This window comes from Microchirus variegatus (genome assembly GCF_963457635.1).
Source record: "Microchirus variegatus genome assembly, chromosome: 1".
In the NCBI taxonomy this organism is placed as follows: Eukaryota; Metazoa; Chordata; class Actinopteri; order Pleuronectiformes; family Soleidae; genus Microchirus; species Microchirus variegatus.
Genome location: NC_139802.1, coordinates 27,862,295 through 27,879,366, shown reverse-complemented (window position 1 = coordinate 27,879,366; position 17,072 = coordinate 27,862,295). Strand labels below are relative to the sequence as shown.

The 17,072-nt window shown below is 43.3% G+C and overlaps 1 pseudogene across 1 annotated transcript in view; it reads right to left on the bottom strand.

Annotated features, from left to right (window-relative positions):
* Positions 1–279: 279 nt before the first annotated feature.
* Positions 280–17,072, bottom strand: part of LOC310925467 (fidgetin-like) — a 32,989-nt pseudogene continuing 16,196 nt past the window's right edge. The window contains exon 3 of the transcript in view: positions 280–2,540. The product of the transcript in view is annotated as a fidgetin-like (transcript). The remainder of the gene's footprint in view (positions 2,541–17,072) is intronic.

The window sequence follows — 17,072 nt, the reverse complement described above, 5'->3', positions numbered from 1 at the left end:
ACACTGGGGCATGTTTCGTATGAAGCCAACTTGCTGGCAATGTGTAAACAATGCCTGCCTTTCTGGGTGTAACAAGCATTCAAATTAAATCTCTTGCTCAATAATCACGAAAATTGCCAGTTGTCTCATCAAACCAAGTCTCTTAGAGCATCTCGGCACTGCTTGTGATAACTCGGTGGACTTGTGTTGGCCTTCTGCATGCCTTTCCCTCCAGCACAATACTTCTGCCCTGAGGAAGGAATTGTGGATGTCTAGTTTTCTCAAGGGCGGATTCTGTCTTCACTGGCTGCAGCCAAACATTTTGTTCCACTCGGTGTATGTGTCAATCTCTTTCTGCGATATACTGGGCTGGAATTTACAAAAGACACTCTCAAAGTCCTGGTAAGTGAGGGGTCTGATCTGTCCCCTGGGCATCATACCTGTCATGTCCATGCCCTGTGCAGAGATGTGTAACAGACCTACAAGGGCCTCCTGGCAGAGTCTGGTCAGATCCAGTCCAGAGAAACCCTCTGTACGCTGGACCAGCAGTGCCAGCTCCTCCTCGCTCAAGCAGTATTTGTGTTGAGATTGGGCCAAGAGCTGGTTCACGATGAAGTGTCTGGCTGCACTATCTGGCAGGGGCACAAGGACCCTCCGAGCAAAGTACCTGCGCAGGCCTTCATCCATGTCCTGTGGTCTACTTGTTGAGCAAACCACCAACACTTGGTTGCCTCCATCTTCACCAGAGCCCATGAGAAGTGAGTCCAACTGGGCGAGTAGCTCTCCTTTCAGTCGATTGATAGGACTCTCTTCACTGAAGTGAGCAGACAACAGCATGTCAACCTCACTAATGAACAGTACTGAGGGCTGCCGGCAGCGCGCCACCAGGAAGGATGCTCTGATAATTTTTTCTCCATCAGCCAGCCACTTGGTGGCCAATGTGGAACCACTGAGCTGAAGGAATGGTGCCCCCAGCTGGCTGGCCAGGCTGCGACCCAGCAACGTCCTGCCACTGCCCCGAGGGCCAAACAGCAAGACGCAACGTGGGGTTGGTCCTAAACTGCTGAACATGTCTGGGCGAAGAATGGGCCACAAAATCTCCTCCTTCAGGGTTGCCTTGGCCATTTCAAGACCTGCAATATCACTCCAATCCACTGGGGGACCCTGTTGAACAATTTCAGAGGTAACCATGTCCAGAAGGTGAGGGTCACTTGTTTTTAGCTGCTCTTCTGCAGGTCGGGAGGACGCGGATGAGTTGGTTCCAGGTGCTGAGTGGGAGAGGTGGAGACGGTGATCATCAGCATTTTGCTCACTAAGGGAGGGAGAAGTAAAGTTGGCAAGGGCGTCTGCTGAGCGGGAACCCCCTAAGGTGGAGGTGACGAAGGCTGGTGGAGTCAGTGGTCCACCTGTCTGGCTACTGTACTTTCTCTGTTGCTGCTCTGAAGCCATCGTGGTCTGTTTTTGAGGATTAAAGGGTAAAGATGACTTTTCAGCACTTCTATCAAACCCAACACCACCGGCGCTGTTAGAACCCCCGTTTGCACTGGTGCTGTCTGCTATCCTGTACATGGGGCTCTCAACTGAGCTTCGAGCCTGACCATAGCCAAAGTTACCATAAGAGGTATCTATCTCTCCTTGGCCTGTCATGTAGAAGGCTTTCCTCTTCAGTGAGTTGGAGGAGCTACCATTGAGAGGGGTTGGGGCAATTGGGGTTAGATTGTGGCTCTGGTACGGGTATCCAGGTAAAGCAGAGGAGGGAGGAAGTGGTGTAGGTGCAGCAATGCCTGAGGGTAGGTATGAGGATGGAGGGGGTGCTCCCCCAGGGCTATATCCTGGTCCAACTGAGCTCTGAGCTGGGTAGCCTGCCGGGGGGTAATTATAACTAGACAAGTTAGGAGAACCTCCATTGTAAGCTGGGACTAATGTGGGGTGGGAAGGTGGTGGAGGAGGTGGCTGTAGGAGTCCAGAACTGTGCAGTGGAGAGGGAAGAGCAGGGGTAGGGGCAGACTGGGAGCTGTAACTGCTGTGTAAGTAGGAGCCACTGTACGGCGGGCCATATTCCTGAGAGGGAGGCATGGAAGAGGAGTGCAGGGCAGTGGCAGTGTGGCTCCCACAGCTGCTGGAGTAGCTGGGCTCACTCAGGGTGCTGGAGGCGAGGCCAGGGGAGCAGCACATGCCAGACACCACCTCTGAAGCCGCTGCTACTCCTCCTTTTCTGACCGAAACCCCCTCTGGGATGCAGCTCATTGGGTAAACACCATCCTGCCATGGCTCTGATTCACCTTTACGCCCGTTCATCACTCCCGGGGCCTCGGAATAAGAGGCAGGCATCTCGAGAATACCAGAATACTTCTCTGCGTACTTCTTGAGTAGGTTGGAGGCGGTGAGGGCTGAGATGTCATCGTTTGCCCAGGCATACTGGTAGCTGGTGGAGCGCTGCAGGTGGCCAGGTACCGCCCTGTAGGCCTCAGCCTTATGCGCTGGCGAGCGCGTGGTGGAGGAAATGTCGAAATGTTGTTCGGCCCACTGGCTATGCTCGGGGGTCCACTGCATCTTTAAGCCTGTGTGAACAAAAGCCAAAGACATGTTAATACTTTAATAAATAAAAAAAATCATAGGAACAATAATTATATGACAGCACCTCAAAATTGGCTGTGATGGAGGTTGATCATTAAATGTGATGTTCATCTCGGGACTTGATTGGTGTGATATTTTAATATTGTCATTGGGAGTGCTAAGTCAGTTTTACCAACTATACAAATTAAACAGTTTATTTAATTCAGAAAGAGCAGAGAATGTGCATCGGCAGGTATAACGCAGTGGAGAAGGAAGGTGTGACGGCTGGTTACTGCAGTCTGATGCACCCTGGCAAGACCAATAAGACAGAGGCATTGAGGGTCAGTCTATAATCCCCGGCTCATCTGAGGTGGCTGGAGATGGGTTTGAAAATGCACCTCGCCATATGCCACAAAGCAACACACACACACCCACACACACAGGCTTGCACACACACACACACACACACACACACACACACACACACACACACACACACACACACACACACACACACACACACACACACACACACACACACACACCACTTGCACATCCATCCCCCCATCTGCTCATGGTGCTTTCATCATACATACACACACTCAAAAAACACACAGACCCCAACTCAGACACACAGGAGTTAAAAAGAAAAAAAAAAAAAACTATCTATGCTTGCACTCGAGCGTGATGACGAGCACACGCACACACGCACACACACACACACGCTCACATCCACTGACCCAGACGGACAAACACAGGCACGCACGCAGGAGCTGCAGCGAGCTATGAATTACAACACATTGTGTCTCAAGCTTAGTTCCTGTCTGCACAGCTCCACCTTGACCTCCTCTCTCTACCATTCTCTTTACCTTTCTGTCTGCATCTCTTCTTCATGCCTCCCCGCTGCCTTGTCTCCCCTCTCATTCCCTCCTCTTTGCTTTTTTTGGTCATCCATTTTCCACCTCCCCTCCTGCTGGATCCTTCTTTATTCCTCTTCACCCCCCTTTTATTTTGACTCCATCCCTTTCGATATATATCTCTTCTTTTCATTCCCTTTCTGTGCTTTCTTTGCAGCCACCCCTCTTTTTATTTTCTCCCTCTGCGCTTGCTTCACCTCCTCCCCTCCCTCCCTCCTTTCTTGCTCCATCTCATCTCAGACACACTCACCTGGCTCTCCCCTTTATTGCCTCAGGAGGCTGGAGAGCCACTGTTTCCTTTAATCCCAGCCAATGCCATCTGCAAACACTGACAGTCACACAGCGACTCCATCGTTGTCTCACTATCAAAGCTGTGGTATCAAAGCTATCAAAGGCTGGACGGGGCGTAATCACAGCAGCTGCACGGCACATTGAACCCCATTTGATTTGACTTAGTGCAGACAAATAAAGGATAATATCGGTGTCATTTAGGCTGCTTCCTCCGACTTATTGACTGGCAGTGGATGCATGTAGAGATCCACAGTTGGGGGTCTAGTGAGCAATGCCTCCTTCAGAATATGTGTGCTTTGGTGTTGGTGCGAGTAATGCAGGCCTGCACAAAACATCCATTCATGGAAAAGCAAATCCTCCCTCCCTCTCATCCATTTATGCTCCTGGAAACACAGACATGCACAAAAAAAATAAAAGCACAAACACACACACACGTTCACACTCTCTTGCTCCCTTTTCCAAGGCCCTGTGTTTGTTTGGTAACAGCATAGAGAGGGAGGGGGGAATCCCCAGACTCCTATTCCTCTCTGATTCTCCTCTACAGCCATCTCTCGGCAGACGCCAGTGGCTAATTAGCAGAATGGCGATCTGCTAATTGTGTTAATTTACAACATTTTAGCCGAGGGGAGTCTAGCAGGGGCTGGCACGCCTGTCACCCTCCCAGTGTTGCGAGCAGGGAACGCCTCAGACAAAGAGCTGAGTGGAGGGAAGTTTTGCATTAGCTGGGAGGCTGCTTTAAAATTGAGAATATATTGTGGGGGAATAAAAGGGCAGTTTTTCAAGGAGAAAACCACAAAGTCAGTAAAAGGTTACAAAAGAAGAGAGAACGAGGCTTTAGGCCAAAACACAGGTTCCACAAAAAAACTCACCAAAGCAGCAAGTTTCATAGGAAGGCATATTGTTGTGAGAAAAATGAAGTGACACTTTGACAATAAATAAAACTGACAACATTTCACGTGCATCAACACAATACAGTCGTGTAATGTCCCAGTCAAGTCAAATTGGATATAATCTGACATTTATTTAGTCCTAGGTTTAGGTTCTTATCGTCGTTTTAGAAGAAATAATGTATTCATAATACAATAAGAAGGAAAGAAGGAAAGGAACATACAAAAAATCACTGCAAATCAAATATTTTAAGGGTCTGTGTGGTTGTTTGCCATCACAGCTCAATTCTTTATCTATTGTATACTGTGTGTTTGATCTGAACAATGGCGCTTTGATATTGCACATGAAACCTCTATTATTTCTAAATCAGCTCTTCAACTTCACTAGATCATATAGACCTAAGTAAAGCACCTGGGTGAAGGGACGACACAAAGCCACAGACATCTGGCCAAAGCTCTCATCTCAATTCATCCATGTCTTCAGCCAACAGCGTACACCACCTCCTAAATAAAGCTATAGTCCACTTCTCACATCTCAATCCAGAGCTCCAGCCTTTTAGCAGTTTCTTGTCATGAAGCTTTTATGGGTCGCACCAAGTTATTTAGAAAAGGGGCACTATGTAATCTTTCCATTCATGAACCTAATTATTGACCTCCACCAGCAATCAGGGCATTAAAACAATGTGTCAAGCACTTGACCTTCTCCGATACTGATATTATCATAAAAAGCCTACTATGTTTATAGTGCGGACCCTTCTGTCTGATGGACAGGAATGGAATTTTACAGGACCAAGATGCTAAAATATTGTAAAAATATATTTTTTTAATTACCTGAGATGGGATACCTTGACAAAGAGAGTCATCACAAATCTCAACCACCAAGCAATGACCCTGCATCCCAATGACTTAATTGTGCAGTATTTTACCACAATATAATATTACAATACTCGGGAATATGTGTGTATTATAATACTGCATATTTATATATATATATATATATATTAGACACAAGGATTTAACAGGAGCTGATTGAAGCATGGTTTTGCAGATCATTCCATTCTAAAACGTCATAAAAATCTTAAAATAAGGTTCAAGAATAATTTATGTTAATGTGCAGCGACATATCTCACAGTGGAACAATGAGCTGAAAAAAAGGTGTACAATTAAATGTGAAAACGTGAAGCTTCGTGGAGGATGCTGTCATTGATATTGAATGGTATTAATAGTGGCCAGTCGTGATAAATGAGTGTCACAATCAATTAAATGGACAGCGGGTCTCCATGTGTCAAAATATACAGAAAATGATTTGAGAAGGCTTTGTCGCCGAATCACTGGATTTTTAACACATTTCTACACTATATTAACACAAATAAAGAAACAATGATCTGTGTGACTCTTATTTAAAAATCTGTCTGTGGGATTTTTTTTCGTCCACTGGTCCTCAGTAAATTGCACCCGGGCAAGTTTCTCAGACAAGAGTGACTATTTTGTGAAATGAGTTTGTTTCAAGACAAAATTTGAGTTGATTTAAAAAAAGCTGCTGACAAGGATAAAGAGACATAATCATGAGAATAATCATGGAGGAGAACACACACACTTTTCTGCCATAGTTTGACACTTCATCAAACTGTCTATGTCCTCTATTTTAAGAAACATGAATCTTTCTAATTCCATCATTAATAAAGATAACATATATAAAAGAGTGTGTCAGCCTCCATCAGGGCTTTCATCTCTTCCATAATGAGGTTAATGCAGAGACGCAGTGATTACCACTGCAATGCAAATGAGGCCAAATGATAACTTGCACTATTTAAATAAGGTAATAGCGATTACTGTACGTTATTCAAATGAGGACAGATGCTTTGAACTGAACGCTTTGAACTTGCTGCTCCTGTTTCAGAACATACGGAGGAGGACTGACTTTGGGATCATCCAGGCAGGAAACTTTAATTCAGTGTGATGTAAACCACAAACAATGAGCAAAGTCACTTTGTGTGGTGGTGCAAGATGTGCAGAGTTAACAGGTGTATCAATGTAGCTTGATGTACTATATCTGAAATGCCTTGAAAGTCCCTGAAAAATCCTTGAGTTTAGTGGGGGGGAGGGAGAACATGATCACTATATTTTTATGTTAATAAAAGCATCGACTCTCAACTCGACTTTCAATGCCAGCTATTCATTAAAAAAAAAAAAAAAAAAGTCAGGTGATTATGAAAAACTGTATGAAAAACAAAATCTATAATTGTGGATTGGATTTTTTTGTGAACTACATGTGCACAATGACAATACATTGAAATGTTTTGTGCAAAATACCCTTAAGAAGAGGTGAATATTTTCCTTCCATTTCAATTTCTTTATAACATCTAGCTGGATGTTGATAATGTGATGGTATTTAATATACATGCACTTATTATCATGATAAGGGATGATAAAACAGCTTTGTAAAAACATCAATCATGTTAGACTTTTTAGGTTTTGGTTGGTTTGGTAAGAAAAAAAGCTTGAATACAAATATGAATTGTTAATGAATTCATTGGTAAAAGCAGGTAGCTGTATGCCTGCAGTTTAAATGTGCAGATGTGTTCTGGCTGGGTCTCTTATCTCACGTGTGAAGTTTTGTGCAAGGCCACACCCTTTGTCTTGGTGCTGTGTCATGTTTCCAAATTTCGGGCTTTGTCCTACAGGATTTCACCTTTCGGGGCGCTACTGAGCCATTTTGGACCACATTTCCCTTCTGTTTTGAGTGCCAATTTCTGTTTCTTTCAACATTTAGTACCGATACAATTTGATCCTTTGGGGAGAAAGAAAAACATAATTTCAAGAACAGCAGCAGCATGTAGGCTTCCCCTTGAGGCACTTCAAAATAAATCACTAGTACTGTAGTTGGTGTGCTTGACACCTTTTTTTAAGTCAATTATATGCAATATTAGCAATTTTCCCCATTGACAATTATACTGATAATGGAAATTCACTATGATCAAATGATTGTGACTGGTCCCTTGTGGTTGGCGCGCTTAGTCTCAGCGGCTCTGATCAACCCTTTCCATCTGACCTCGCAATTGGGTTGTGAAATGACAATAAAGATTATATATGTATATTTATAGATGTGCATTTTTATTTTGATGTGTGATAATAATCATATATCATCCAATTCCCTGGCAGCAAAGGCTGCAGGATGTTTGATTTTTTCCTATGTCCACAACGGGTTTTAAGGCCTGGGGGAAATTTGCAGAGGTATTTGATGGACTGAGGCAGTAAAGTGTGTGACTGCACTGAAAGACAGTGGGAGTGGGATCATGAAACAACATTCAACAAAAATCTTCATCGCTTTCTGAAGTGTTAAGTCTGCCAGCAGCACTTTGTTTTCTGTTTTTTTTTTTCTCTCTCTCCTTCAGCATAAAGAAGTGTAATCATTCTCATTACACTCGGCGTCCATCTGCATCAACAGAGCTGCCTGTTACCGAGTGTGTGTATGTGCGGTAAACAGCTCTTTAGAGAGAGCTAATGAGCTCTTTTAAGTCTGTCCGCTGTGTGATTCTGCAAGCGGGGTGTCAGAGCAAACTGCCCATTTTGGTAACGTCATAATTAAGCTGTGTGAGTGTAGTGAAGAGATGCCGGCTCACATGTTGATGCTGACATGTAGAACACACACACACACACGTACACAGACACACACACTCTGTGATGAGACGTACAAACGCGCGTGCGGCCCGCGCCCATTTTTATCTTTCCAATATAAACAGACACTGAAGCCCTTCAGAAACAAACTACTATGTCAATTTCATTAAAAAAAAAAAGGAAATAATTTCCAGCCTCTTCATAAGAGGACGGACTTGCATGACAAGCGATAACTTCATCAAGAGAGACCTGTTTTCATACACCACCGGGGAAATCTAATCAGCCAGTTATTCAAATCCTTATCAAATACACCAGAGGGCATCTTTTAAACCCTGAATTGCTGCGTGTGTGTGCACGGAAAGCCTAAATACGCCCATGTGTATGCGGCCATTGTTTTATTGGGTGTGTGAATTCTCACGCACGCAGGCCTTGTGTGTGTTTAACAACCTCTGGACCACCTTGTTAATGAGTCCAGCACACTGTGACTAAGCCACAGGCTACGCTGTATTGGCACACAACCTACAGTAGAGTGTCAAATAATGTGATTAGGTCCTCCAAAAGGCAATTAATTATGAAATTAGTCATGAGCTGGTGTCACATACACACACGCACAACACATACATGTATGCACACACACACATTAAGCAGTCTGTAATATGTCCCCTTTACCTATTTAAATCCATAGAAATCATAGAAATTTAATGTATTTTAAAGACGCCACCAGATTTACTGTCTTTGTCTTTTATAATTTCCGGCAGCTCTCATAGAAACGCACGCCGACAAAAGAAAACAATAATTCACATGACCCCGTGCTGCTCTCAGATGTCATCAAACTATGTCTTTTATAAAAGGCCGTTTGCGCAGCAGTCATTTGTACGACAGGTCACAGTCAGAAAATCAGGTGTAATTAAACAAATTAATGAAGGTTGAGTCGCATTTCCTCAGTTTCCTGCTCTGAATAATGTGCCACTAAACCACTAACACATGCTTTTGAAATGCTAACGTGTCAAAGTGGCTGTGTAAAAAAGGCCATTCTTTTGATTCAGAGAGCCCAGTGGCAGAATTACATACTGTGCCTTTAAAGCAACAAGTGACAAAGACTAAAAATTAAAAATAAATTGTTAAATTGTTCCCTGGAAGACTTTTAGATTTGAATCAAAACTACATCACAAATAAATAAAGAGACAAACGTGTTTTAACAGGTGAATTAAATGTCTCTTTCACCCCGTGTCACACGCAGCAAAACTGTCCAGCACACCACCACTCTCCCTCTGAAAACTTCCAACAAGCCCAAATCCACGTCTTTGAAGCCTTCAATTCAGTCGCAGCTTACCATTACAAGGACTCGTCTGTCGACAAAAACAACAACAACAACAACAACAACAACAGATAAGGGAGTAAACAGAGGGAGTTCAAAGTCTAGACGGCGAGCAGTGACCGGGAGAGATGAGCTGTCACTAACTCAAAGACAGCCAGGAGGAGGAGGGAGGGTGCTGTAAAAATGACAGCTCAGAGCTGTGAAATAAAGATATTTGACAAATGACAGCGTCTTTAAGAAAAAAAAAAAAAAATCAAATATTCATTGTAATCTGTGATCTCTGACCTTGTGACAAGTTTCCACAGCTACCACCGTCAAACTTTGAAATCTGTGAGGAGTAGATTTGGAGTAAAAACAACCAAGACACTTGGCTTGGAGAGAACGGCTTCATCGTGGAATAGAAATAATCAGGCTTTTTAAAAAAAATATATTAGGCTATATTTAATGATGAATCTAAATTTAGCACACAGAAGGAGCCAGACGTAACCGTGATAAATCTCCTGCTAAATTCCAGAGGCATATCATGGTCACCCCAGCGCAGCAGTATCACATCTTCCTTAGAGCTGTATAAATTGACACTGTCTAAATTTCCTTTTACTAGACAGACTATTGAATGGGTGGGTTAAATGGGTAGGGCGCAGTTAAACAAATGCTCCGGATCAAGGAAATTGTGCGTGGCTTCTTTTGTCATTCAGAGAGGAAATTGAGAGATATTCGGCGGGGGCTCGGCACTGCTAACACACGGCATTCATCTATAATGCACTCGGCCTGTCCGTCAGCTACTCCATTTCCTGTGACTAGCGCAGCGTGCCTAATCACCCGGCTCGACGCGGGGTTCCTTCCTCAAAGACAGCCCAGCGTACACACAGCAATGCACAGACACACGCACAGAGGCAAGATACATACAGGATACAACAACTTGGATAGAAGCATCAGACCTGCTGAGGCAAACAGATTATTCTTATCTGGTGAACAAAACATCTGTACAGGCTCTGAGCACCACTGTGCTCCAACAGTGTCACAACCCTCGCAGCATCTGCACATCTCTTTCATCAGTTTGAAAGGAAAACCTTTCACGAGCGGACAAAGATCCACGTACACACCTTCAATGGGGGAGGGGGGGCGAGTCATGTGTGATCAGCTGATTTTAGAATATATTACACAATGAAGCTACTGTGGTTTTTGCAGTTGTGTATTTTTTTATTATTGTTACAATTACTGTTTAAAATAAAAGTGTCACGTATCGGCTGCACTCGACATCTCATTCTCATTCTGGTGTTTTACACAAGAAATCAGCCAATTCTTATTTATGACCTATGCAAAAACAATTAAATAACTTCATGAAACACATCACGATGCGTATATAATGTGCTGTATATATATGTATATGTGTCAAGGGGATATGGCTAGAAGGCGGCACCCAAATGCTGATATCTAACGCAACTGCTACCATAGCAAATGTTCAAAAACACTGAATACAACTGTCAAATCTTAAATGTCCTCTTTTTAAAAATATCCCAAAACAAGCCCCTGAATGTTACTTCACTCTTAAGTCCAGGGGATGTGGGGAGTAATCATGTTGGCTGAAAACATTAATATTGTCTTTCCTCAGCAGGGCTCACAGAGCTTTCCTTCACACTTGATCCCCACAGTCTGATTGTGGGAGTGGAGGCACCACAATACACACACGCGTTCACACACAGAGAGAGGAAATGTGTCCCAATATCACCTGGCACATAATAATAGTGTAGGTAAATGTCCTGTAGCCCTTTCTGTGTGCAAAAAGCCTAACTCTGTAACAAGGTGTTTACCTTGTTACACTAACATCCTCCAGTATGAGTTTACGTGAAAAGAAAAGAAGAACATGTCTGCAGTCTTTGTCTTGTGACAGCAGAAACAGTCATATCCACACTCAGGCTGCTGCTTCTGCAGGATCTTTCAGCACGCCCTGGAGGTTAACTTGGGGCCACACACTATCAATACTCCTCTGACGCCCAGATCCATACCTGTGAACCACCACCACTTTGTTTACCTGTGTGCTCAGTAATTAAAATAGATTTCTGAGAGGAGGCCTAATCCTTTTAGAAATGACATTGATCCAGCAACCAGTGCAAGAGAGCTGTGGTGAAATTCTCAGGTTTTTTTTTTCTTCCCCCTCCCCGATACTCTTTCAATACAAGCTCTCTTTCAAAACCTCGCCCACTTCCCCCCTCGATTGAAACTTTGCAAAGTCCTCGATATGAAGGACGTCATTTAGGGGGAGGTGAGGAGGAGGGCGGGCGGGTAGTGAGGTGGCAGGTGGAGATAATAGAAAGGAAGCCTCTAACCCCGACTAAAGCTGTCCGTCTTCGTAAATAAAATGAGATAATTATTGAGTGAACAACATTATACGACAACGACGCACTCTTTCTTCTGCCCCCCTCCTGCAGGCGCAGTTGTAAATCTCAACAAACACGGTGCTTTTGGACATTAAGTGCTCACTAAGCACAGTGGATGCATCATATTTCAAGAGCAGGCGTTGTGTGGGTGAGGAGCTGGGGAAAATGGAGTGTAATGGTTATCCATTATCTTATACGGCCACGGCGGCGATGATCATTTTCAAGTGACTCATTTCTGGAAGTACCTATCTATTGGCCACTTCGAGAGAAGACTTTGATGGCTAATCCAAAACAACTATTCAGAGGTCATTTACTGTGGCGGCACAGAGACACTCTGCACAAGAGAACGCTCCAGCCTCACTCATTATTCAAATACAAACCTCAGGAAGATCCACATCACAAACAGCGCACGCTGCAGTGCCAGAGTGGGCGATTACCTACACGGCACACTCTGGTCCAGAGTGGAAATATTAACAATGCATCAGAAGATAAATATATCACAATCCACGCAAGAGTTTGACAGCTCACAAGAGATATTTGTCGAGGGAATAAATAGTAATATACTGGAGTTTCTGAATACATCAACAAATACCACTTGTTGGAAAAAAAAAAAGCTCAGCAGCCAGTAATTTACATTGAACTTTGATTTTATTCAGTCATATGACTTTATTCAGCCAGGATAAATGCATTTTTTTTTTCAAGAGTAGGTGCCATGTTTGTTTGTGTGTGGTCTCGGCTCCACATGAATGCTTACTTAACACCACACTGATTTCCCCTCAGCAGTTAGACAAAAACCAGCCGATGCTCAATGATGCAGCACTGTGTTTGTTGCCGCCAGGCGCTGTGTGTGTGTGTGTGTGCGTGTGTGTGTGTTACCACTGGCACACAGACAGCGCAGGAGTGATTGCTGAAGTGTCACCATCTGTGGACACATCTACTGTCTGTCTGTCTGCACCAGGCTCTGTTTGCAGATACTGTGCGTGTTTACAGTGTGTGTGTGTGTGTGTCTGTGTGTGTGTGTGTGTCTGTGCTTGTATTTGTTACCTCTTTAGGACTCTGGCATAAACGCTGACCTTATTGGGACCCATACTCCTCATGGAGACCATGGCCTGGTCCGACTGAGGAACTGTTTATGTTAAGGGTTAAGATTTTAAATCGTGCTTAGTTTATTGTGAGGGTCAAGCATTAACTCTTTATGGTTAAGGTTAAGGATAATGCTTTGTTTAGGTTGCCCAGATGAAGGATGGGTCCCCAAGAAGAATCGCTGTGTGTGTGTTTCATCACCAGGGTTAATATTTATAAAAAAAATTAAATAAATAAAGGATTTTATAGCATGTACAATTCTCAAAAATATATATTTTTTTGCACTTGGCAAGTGACGAGGATTAGATATTAGCGCATGCCGTGAGTGGCACACATGCAGGTTGTGTGTGTGCGCACCTGCCTGTGGGTGTGTGTGGATTACTGAAGAAGCCCTGGCTGGGATAACCTCTACCCCAAGCCTGTGAACTTGCAGCACCCTTTATGGTGCATGTTTGAAGTGTCAAATCCTGCACACTTCATATAGATTCTGGAAAGATCTGCCAACAGTTGCCTTCTTCCCCACTGTGCATCCCAGAAAAAGGGAAAATAAAAGGGAAGCAGAATGAGTCGCTTTCAAAAAAAAGTGCCTTTCTAGTCACCCGCCTTTATGTGCATTTTCAATTTGTGCATATACCGACACCTGCATGCAAATGCTGAAAATTAATCAATTAAAGCACAAAAATGCTTTGCCGAGGTGGGAATAAAGAGCAAATATAGCTATTCTGATGCATTAATACAAAAAAACAAACATGACATTTGAGAAGTGCTCTTTCAACTACTTCATCTCAATTTTCTATTCAACTAACGGAACGGTTAGGAAAATATTCACATAACAGTAAGTATGTTAGTTTATTTTATGGATATGCCTATATATTTAGTTAGCTTAGCACAAAACCTGGAGATTAACTCAACTGTCGATTAAGGCTAAATTATTTGGGGGAAACATCTAGATTGATTTCATCTATTTTTTTTTCTTTCTTTTTTTAAATAATGCAATTTGACTTGCAATTTAATTTTTCAAAGTCAAGCTTTGGCTTCACTGTGTAATAGATTAGAGCAAAACATCATCCAGTCAAAAATAACAACTACTTTATAAAATGCAAGGATTAAAACTTAATGATTAGCTTCCAACATGTACATGTACCAAATACTAAAACGTTTTATTAACAAGAAAGGAAGAAAGAAAGATGGAAAAAGAGGATATCACTAAGTTAAGCGTGAACTGCAAAGAGCTGCGGCCCTTACTGAGTCACCAACATGCTCTTGTATACAGGTGCTTTATTTCCATTTGAACCTGCATGTAGTGTTAAAATCTGAGGTGTGTGCACGCATGCACATTCCAGCAGGTGCACGTGGACAAGAGTCGGCAGAGAAGCCGGCTGCACGTGCGTCTGTAAATCCACTGTGGAACTCGCATTATGCAGGAATTCACACAGGTTGTCTAAACAGTCAAACAGTGGATCAATACACCCATCGATCGGTGGCATTGAGACTGAACTGGTCGTGTCGAGGGGGCAAGAGATTCTCACTAGAGCTCTGTGCAAGCTGTTGGCGGTAGAGCATGCACAGTGCTCACACACATACGGTGTGTATGTGTGTGTGTATTTATATATATATACACACACACATACATAATATGTATAGATATAATTTATTATAGTATATCTATGTATGTGCAGGCACATACATTTGTGCTGTTTTCTTTCTCCACTTACATCTGCCTCTACCAACTTGAACAGAAACACTGGGTTACATGTGGAAAAAAGAACAAAAAAAAAAAAAACACTACCACCACCAAACCAGCATTCATCTCACAGGAGCAGATTCAGGTCCTGTCTCTGCTAGTGAGAGCAGTCTGCCAGCAGTTTGTCTCAAAGTGAGGGCATCCAGTCAGCTTCAGCCGCTGCATATCAAGCTGGCCGCCGCCGATGCGTCTCCTTGCGCTCAACTGACACAGTCGATAGCCCTGCATTATTCATAGGGACGGAAGAGATGGCCTCTCGCTGAGGGCTGGATTTCAACAGTCCCTCTCTTTACTGGGGCTGGCAGACGCGTGACACCTTCAACAACTGTTTATCGTCAGCAAAAAAAAATGACAACGTGAGGCACGAGGAGAAGGGCAGGTAACTTCAAAGGGCAGGCTCCACGGGTGGGGGTGGGGGGGGGATTTATACTTGCGAACAAATCCGAAGACAAATTTGTAGGTTTTAAACGAGACCGCATGTTTGACAGTTTCGGAGACAAACTCCCTTTCACAGACAAGTAAACAGCACTAAAAACAATATTAAACACATATTATGACTCTCTTGTCAGCTCCTCTTGTTTGCTATCAAGTCAATAAACACGGATCACAAAGTTAACATGACAACCTGATGCGTGTCTTTGCACTAATAAAAAAAAACAAATCAGAATTTTAAATGTGGCTCATCCGCGTTGCCTGATTTCCATTACACAGGCTTACGACATCAATTAGTTCAAGTGCATCCGTGAAACATAGAAAAAGAAAGAAAGAAAGAAAACAGGCAGTTATTTTGGAGCAAATCAAACAAGACGCAGAGAGAACCAGAGGCAATACAACACGTCAGGCTGCTTGATATCAGATCTCAGAGGAGAAATTTGATGGGCACCGATGAGCAGAAGGCATCTCAGGAGAATTGGACAGAGGAGAGATTTAATGTGATCATAGGGGACGCTCATCTTTCAGGGAACGGGGTAATAATGAGCAATCAATAACGTCCTTAACAGAGTTAGAGTGAGTGGCTGACAGCAGATGTAAAGCTGCGGCTAACAGGCTACATCTGATCTCACATTACCACCTTGGATGAGGCTTTAACACACACACAGAGTACGCACACACACACACACACACACACACACACACACACACACACACACACACACACACACACACACACACACAAACGCCAGCATATGGACCAACACGCACCAACATATGGACACACACTTGCTCTCTTTGGCTTCCTGTGTGCCTGTTTTTCTCCATCAAACACGCACACACGCCCTCCTCAGGTGACATCAGTGTGGTGTCATCGTCTATCGATCAATCACTGTAATCACATTCACGGGCGACGAACATAGTAGGAGGCTCGGCACTGTGTGAACGCAACCTTCTCACTTTATCAACCGGCTCCTGATTTCACAGGTTTAAATGACAACCACAACTGACAGATTTAATCAGATCTGCTTGTGAGAGAATAAGTAAACACACTCATTACACGACCGAGGGCCCAAGAACGATGTGTTGTTTGTATCGTATCAGCTTTTTGCCTTTTAGGAAGCCCTGAAACGCAGCCCTAGATTTTACCGGTATACAACCAATATTCAAGTTTGGTAAAATGATGACGTCATAGCCCCAGCTCTCTATCCTAACCCTTAACCCTGTTAGTTAAGTATGTACCCAAACCCTGTACATACTCCACAAGAACAGATAAATGTGTTCTTTCCCAGGGCTGGGAGAAAAGAATGATGTCCCTGGTTTGAGTGTTCTTGCAGCTTGTTCTTGACCGATCGCCTGGGCAGAACTTATTTCTTGTGGGGTGTCAACTATTGTGTGATTGGCCAAACATTTGAAGTGGGTGTGGTTAATGCGGAAGTGTTGTCGTTCACTATGAGGACTTCCCAGAAGTATGAAATGTCCTGGCCTGAACTAACTTCTTGCCACCTTGAGAAAAAGAACAAACTGTTTGTTCTTGCGGAGTATGCACAGGCCTTCATGCACTTCTTCTCCATTTTAAACCTATTTATGTTACAGTGCCACATACAGGCCTGTCATATACACTACAACATTTGGAGTCATTTTGGAACTTTTTTTAAGAACCAAGAAAACAAATTATACAAATTATATATGTTTCATTGTGGACAAGGTCTCAAACTCACGGCCGCCCAATCGATTTCCTGTTCGCCTGCCACGTAATAATAATAAAGTTATATTTATTATTAGGGTTCGAGCACGACCGTGCAAGAACCCTATTGAAACTGAAAGAGTTATTATTATTTATTATTTTTGTTTTTGTTTTTTTGTAAA